This window comes from Myotis brandtii, unplaced genomic scaffold, assembly GCF_000412655.1.
Source record: "Myotis brandtii unplaced genomic scaffold, ASM41265v1 scaffold802, whole genome shotgun sequence".
NCBI classification, from domain to species: Eukaryota; Metazoa; Chordata; class Mammalia; order Chiroptera; family Vespertilionidae; genus Myotis; species Myotis brandtii.
This window is the reverse complement of record NW_005371230.1, coordinates 4667597-4674932: the sequence shown is the minus strand read 5'-3', so window position 1 is coordinate 4674932 and position 7336 is coordinate 4667597.

Below are 7336 nucleotides of genomic sequence, written 5' to 3'. Positions count from 1 at the left end.
ATATAATTTATAGACCGCAGGGAGAGCGTTTTTAGAAGTGTGACCTCTAGATCAGCATCCTAAATACCTGGGAATTTGTTAGAAGCAAAAACTACTGATTTAAGGGAATAGAAGAATTACTGTTATCTCACTAACTCATCAGTAATTTCCATTAAGTATCTCACAATATAAAATAAATGTAAAATTGTGTAGCACTCAACAGGGGTGAGCCTTTAGGGGAAATACAGACTTATTGTTTATAGTAACATAATTCATAAAGGAAGAAATGGGTATTGATTTTTCAGGATGGCTTATTGATAAAATGGAGAGATAGTTACCTTGATACTTATAGTATTTTCTTAATCATTGTAAGGTGAACTGTGGTAGCATATTTTTTGCTCTGCATATAAATTTTCCCAACTTCTTTATCCTATTAACAGAAAACACAAAATCTACTTATATATCATACCTGTGTTCTTGAGGGATGGAAAAATGAGGAAGTAGTAGCAAAATAAATTAATAAATAAAAATAATAATATAAATACTGAGGAAAAAGTAGAGACCTAACAAACTGGTTTTTGCCACTTTTATGTATTCCACCTCTGCCAAAAGCTAATTCAAAATAAGTATGATATTTCTATCTCAGAGAGTTCATTTTTCTTGTTATGGAAACTCTCAGTTATGGGGCCTCATACCCACAGGTTCCTGGCTGTCTATGGTAACTGATCATGCTTGGGTGCTACATGCTAGGCACTGCGCTCACTGCTCTGTTTCTTCAATCTGAATATCCATTAAGCTACTTTTGATTATCAATAAATATTTACACAGAAACTTGGCACTGGTCATTTATTTTATTTTTAAAATTTTATGGTTTATTTTTTTTCTTTTATCACCATTTATTCCCCCTTTACCCTTTGTGTCTGAGTTTTATTTTTTGCTTAATCCCTTCACCTTTTTCACCTGTCCTCACAACCTCCCTCCCCTGTGACAGCTGTTAGTATGTTCTCTGTCTCTATGAGTCAGTTTCTGTTTTATTTGTTAGTTTATTTTGTTCATTAGATTCCACATATAAAATAAATCATATGGTACTTGTCTTTCTCTGACTGGCTTAATTCACTTAGCATAACACACAACAGGCCCATCCACACTGTTGCAAAGGGTAAGATTCCCTTCTTTCTACTTTCTTTTAAAGCATGGGGCTTGATATGGTGAATAACTTGAATCAAAATATGTGAGGTCAGAGATGAGATGCAATTTTAAATTAGACAGACTTTATTATGTTGCTTCCCCATGGCTTTTATTGATTCCTAAAGAAAAGCTCCAGAAATACTATAAAGTAATGGGATTTATTTATTAAGAAAGTAATAGTTTCCTTATTATTTTAAACTGCAACAAATTTATAAAGCTGATCGAGACACTATCATATACAAGGAGCAAGAAAACTGAGGGTTATTACACTTGACTAGTTATGTTATACTTGAACAAGTTTTAAGAAGGTAACTTTACTTGAAAATCAGAATGAACAAAGACAACTGTATTGACACCCAAGCTAGATGATGGATTATAAAACTTCATCTGAAATTAATGCATAGCTCTTCGAAGCAAAGTATTTGAGTGCCCGTATTTAAACATTTATTGCTTTCCCACCAACAGTGTACTAGGGTTCCCTTTTTCTCAGTATGGAGTTTCCACACAAAAAGTAACAATGGAGCCAGGCCAACTCCAGTAACACGGAGTGTGGCTCCATGGTTGAGCATTGACCTATGAACCAGGAGGTTATGGTTCAACTCCTGGTCACATGCCCAGGTTGTGGGCTTGGTCCCCAGTAGGGGGCCTTTAGGAGGAAGTCGATCAATGATTTTCTCATCATTGATGTTTCTAACTCTCTCTCCCTCTTTGAAATCAATCAATACATATATTTAAAAATAATAACAATTAAAAAAATAAAAATAGAACTGCTGTTTGACTGAAACACCAATCAGAAAGATAATATGCACTCCTATGTTCACAGCAGTGCTATTTTAAAGAGCTAAAATCTGGGAAAAGCCCAGATAACCATCAGTAGATGAGTGGATAAAAAAGCTGTGGTACATTTACACAATGGAATACCATCCAGCTGAAAAAAAGAAGGGACTCTTACCCTTTTAGACAGCATGGAGGGACCTGGAGAGAAGTGAAATAAGCCAGTCAGAGAAAGACAAGTATCTCATGATTTCACTTATATGTGGAATCTAAGGAACAAAATAAACTGATTAACACAATAGGACCATAGATATGGAAGCATGGAACAGACTGGCAGATCTCAGAGGGCATAGGGCAGGGAGAGTAGGGAGAGATTAACCAAAAATTTTATATGCATACCTAACTTCACTTCATAAATACATCACTTAGGGGATACTATGTGAATTACTAGAGGTAAAAGATTAATGAAGTTTTGCTGCCTGGTTGATACTGAAAGTTTCTGGGGTAACAGCAATGAAAATTCAACTTGAAAGGGTATAATCTATCTGAGAATTAGGTGCCATGCACGGTTTTAGAATGGGAGGATGGTAATTTCAGTTTCTCCATAGAAGCTAAATTCTTATACTATTTGTATCTTGAAAATAAGTTCAAGTATTTTGTTATTTAAAGAAAATTTTTAAAGATGGTTCTCTTTCCATTTTCAACAAGATGCAGAGCTACTGAATATAAAGAGCAATTTTCTCCTTTGGATCAATAAATTAGAAAAGCATAGTCATATGTTTTATTAGTATTCTAAGTGCTGTAGTCATTTTTGAAGTATAATTAGGGGTGCAGAGCCATTAGGAGATCAACAGATATTTTTTAAATGTTATACAGATAATGAATTATAGTTTTGCAATGCAATTAAATATTATAAAGAAAATTATAGAAATTTCTAAAATAATGATAAAAGGATATAAAAGTAATAGATTATCAAACAAGTAAGAATAGGAATACTTGAATGGCCTAAAGAAAAATGAACTTCAATAATTTATCTTTACACAAAATCTGACATCCTTTACAAAATTAATGCACATCATATATATCAGGTAAATCAGAATATATCTAGATCTGTTCTAATTTTAAATAAAACATGTTAGAGAAAACCTTCAAGAGAATGTGTACTACTTAAAGAGTCAAACTGTTTCTCATTATTCATTTTCTGAAAACATTTGGAGTCGGCAAAACCACAAATTCTCTCTTTGGATTTTGTAGAACTAATTGAAAAGTAAAAATAATAATAATAATAATAATAATAATAATAATAATAATGGTGGTAATACAATTATAAAAGTAGAAATATTTATCCATTTTTATACAGAGTACACATCTTCCAGATTCGTGTTTAACTTGTTTTATATTATTTTCAAGGGATGTTATTAAAGCTATGTAACAAACACACCACTAGCATAGAATACCCAAAGATAATACAGTGGGGCCTTGACTTACAAGTTTAATTTGTTCCGTGATGGAGCTCGTAACTCAAATTACTCGTATGTCAAATCAAAAGTGAAGGAGTGAGACACGTGATACTGGGCTGACATTGTGGCGTTCACTGTGACATTCACTGCGCCAACTAGCGGTGGGGTATCTGAAGCTGGCTCGTAACCCGGATTTTAGCTCGCAACTCCAAGCAAAAAATTGGCTGAGAGACGGCTCGTATCTCGAAAAACTCGTTAGTCGGGACACTCGTAAGTCAAGGCCCCACTGTACATTTAGTTGAAGTTACCAAAGGCTTTGCCACTCAAATTGTATCACATTGGTTTTCTAGAAATTTAAAGTTCTAGGCCCTATGCCATGCCCAATGAATCAGAATTTGTCTGTAACAATATCCCCATATTAATGTTTGAGAAGCACTGACTTAGGATGTATTCTTCCACTCAAACACTACCTTATATGTTAAGAGCCTAAAAATGTCCAAATTACTATCTCCTTCTTTTTCACTAATAATGAAACCAATGCTCACATCCATATCCTCAATAATATGGAATGCCTTCACTGAATGGATTATTTATAAAATGAATGATTAAATGTACTAATATAAATTATTTATTGAATTAAATGGAGGAGAAGACAAAGCAAAAATATTAAAGTTAAATGTGCAAAACCATCTCAGAAGAAAGAAAGAGCTCAAAACACTCAAAAACACTATAGCTATAGATGGATATATATACCTGCATATGTTTATCTATCTTCACATAGTTGTAATCCTGTATAGGTATATGCACAATGCCTATATATCTATCTATGTAGCTGTCTACCTATTCATCCATCTATCTATATCCATTTACCTCTATAGATCAGCCACTGAAACCATATTAAGACACTCAAAAGCACTCTAGATGTATGTGTTTATATCTGTGTATCTCTCTATATATCTATCTCTGTATATATCTTGAGGAGCCACTAACATCTATACCATATATATAAAAGCCTAAGTGACCATCTGACCGTTCGACTGTCCAACAGGGAGCTATGATGCACAAGGACCACCAGGAGGAAAACAATCCAACCAGTAGCTATGACATGCATTGACCACCAGGGGGCAGATGCTCAATGCAGGAGCTTCCAAGCTGCAGTAAATTAGAAGCTGCGGTTCTAGGGTGACGCACCTGGAACCAGGGAGGAAGGGGCCCAATTCTGGGGTGTGTCACCCGAGAACTGCCCTCTCACAATCTGGGACCCCTTGGGGGATGTCCGAGAGCCAGGTTCAGCCTGATCCCCACAGGCCAGGCCAAGAGACCCCACCAGCGCATGAATCTGTGCACCAGGCCTCTAGTTTTATATAAAAAGACATCCAAAAATACTATAGATAAATAAAAAAGAAATTCTGAAAAATGTTCAAGTAACCCCTAGAAAAAAAGGAAAAAGACAAAAGAATCAAAAGACAGAGCTAATAGACAGACAAGAACTACAAATGTCACATAAATAGTAGCATGCAATATAAAAGGTCTACATATACCAATTAAAAAATAAAGAAGACTGCTGGGGAAGGTAGAAGAGGGTAAATGGAGGATAAATAGTTAATGAAGGAGATGTGACTTTGTGAGGTAATGCTCAATACAATGTACAGATGGTGCATTACAGAGTTGTACACTTGAAACTTGTATACTTTTATTAATTGACATCACCCTAATAAATTTAATACAATATTAATTATGAAACCACTAATTTGAATAACCCTGTAACTATTAAATACTAGTGGCCTGGTGCACGAAATTCGTGTACAAGGGGCGGGGGTTGTCCCTCAGCCCAGCCTGCACCCTCTCCAATCTGGGACCCCACAGGTATTGGGCCTAAACCGGCAGTCGGACATCCCTCTCACAATCTGGGACCACTGGCTCCTAACCGCTCACCTGCCTGCTTGCCTGATTGCCTTTAACCGCTTCTGCCTGCCAGCCTGATCGCCCCCTAACCACTCCCTTGCCAGCCTGATTGATACCTAACTGCTCCCCTGCTGGCCTGATCGCCCACAACTCCCTTCCCCTGCCGTGACCCACCACCTCCACCGGGACCGGCCTCCTCCGCGTGGACCCCCCTAAGCCTTACTGTGCAGAGCAGCCACCAGGCCCCGCCTCCACTGTGCACATGGTCATCTTGTGGCAGCCATCTTGTGACGACGTCGCACACGAGGGCCATCTAGGCTTTTATTAGTATAGATATTAAATTCCTATGTTACCCCTGGAAAAAGAAATCATAATTCTTCAATGATGCTTTCATTGAACAATTCTACTGAATGTTAAAGAACTAACATCATTTCTTCACATTTTCTTCCAGAAAAAAAGAAGTGGAGGGAACACCACATAATTTATTCCCTAAACCAGTATTACAGTGACCCAAAAGTCAGAACAAAGCAGAGGAAGGAAGGGAGGAAGGAAGGAAGGAAGGAAGGAAGGAAGGAAGGAAGATTAATATCATATGAATATAGTGTAAAAATTTCAAATAAAATATTAGCAATAGAATTCAGAAGTATTTGCAAAGAATTGTATATCATGATCAATTTCATGCAAGACTGGTTCAATATTAGAAAACTAGTCAATGCAATCTACCATAATAACAGCTAAATAAGAAAAAAATATGTTTGTATTAGTTTATGCAGAAATATGCATCCAACAAAATGTAACACCAATTCATAATTAAACTTTTCAGAAACATAAAGACAAGAGAATTTCCTCAACTTATAAAAAAGTCTACAAAAAGCTAAAACAACCATTATAACTGATAAAAGGCTGAATAAAATAAAATAAAATAAAAAACAATGCAGATTGTCTACTCTCATGACTGCTATTTGACATAATTCTTATAGCCCAGTCAGTACAATATGGCAAAAAGGGGGGGAGGGAAGGCATGAATGCTAGAAAGGAAGAACTTAAACTGTTTAAACTTTCAGATAACCTATTCGGCAGAGAAAATCTCTAGGGATCTATAAACACACTATTAGAACTAATAACCGGGTTCAGCAAGTTCACAGGATAAAACATCAACATACAAAACATAACTATGTTCCTACATACTAGCAATGAACACGTGGAAACTGAAATTGACAATGCATCACTTACAATTGCTGGGTATACTTACGTATACATTTCACAAAATGTGTGCAAGATATAGACTGAATACAACCAAAATGCCGAATGAGAGGTCTAAATAAGTGGAAAACCATACCATGTGCACTGACTGGAAGCTTCAACATAGTAAAGCTGCCAAACATCCCCAAACTGATGGAGGTTTAACACATTTTCTATTAACGCCCCAACGAGATATTTTGTATATAGAGACAATAGTATTTAAAAATGTATAAGGAACAGCAGAGGAACTAGAGTTGCTAAAACAATTTTGAACAGAAATAGAGTGGAAGGACTCACTCTAGATTCATGATCTATTATATAGCCTGCCTAATTAAGGCTGTGAGGTGATTGATGAGGGACAGAATCCCTTAGATCTCTGAAACCAATCAGAGAACTCACAAACAGCACACAGAGTATGTCCAACCAACAGTTTACAAAGTTCAAAAGCACTTCTATGGAGGGACAACCAATGATAATAGAGCAATTAGATTTTTCCATAGCAAAGAAGAACAAAAGAGAAAGCGAGAGAAATGAAGAGAGGAAGGAAAACATCTGAACTAACCCTCTTTAATAAGAATTAGCCCAAATTAGATCATCCTATCTAATAATAGACAAACATGGTAATTGACCATACATTCGCTACGCATCCCATTGGCTAATCAGGGCGATATGCAAATTAACCACCAACAAAGATGGCGGCTAATTTGCATACTGCAGGCAAATCCCGCTGTGCCCCCTGCCTGGGGCTGGTGGCAGCTGGATCCCCAGCCACTGGCCGCCCCAGCACG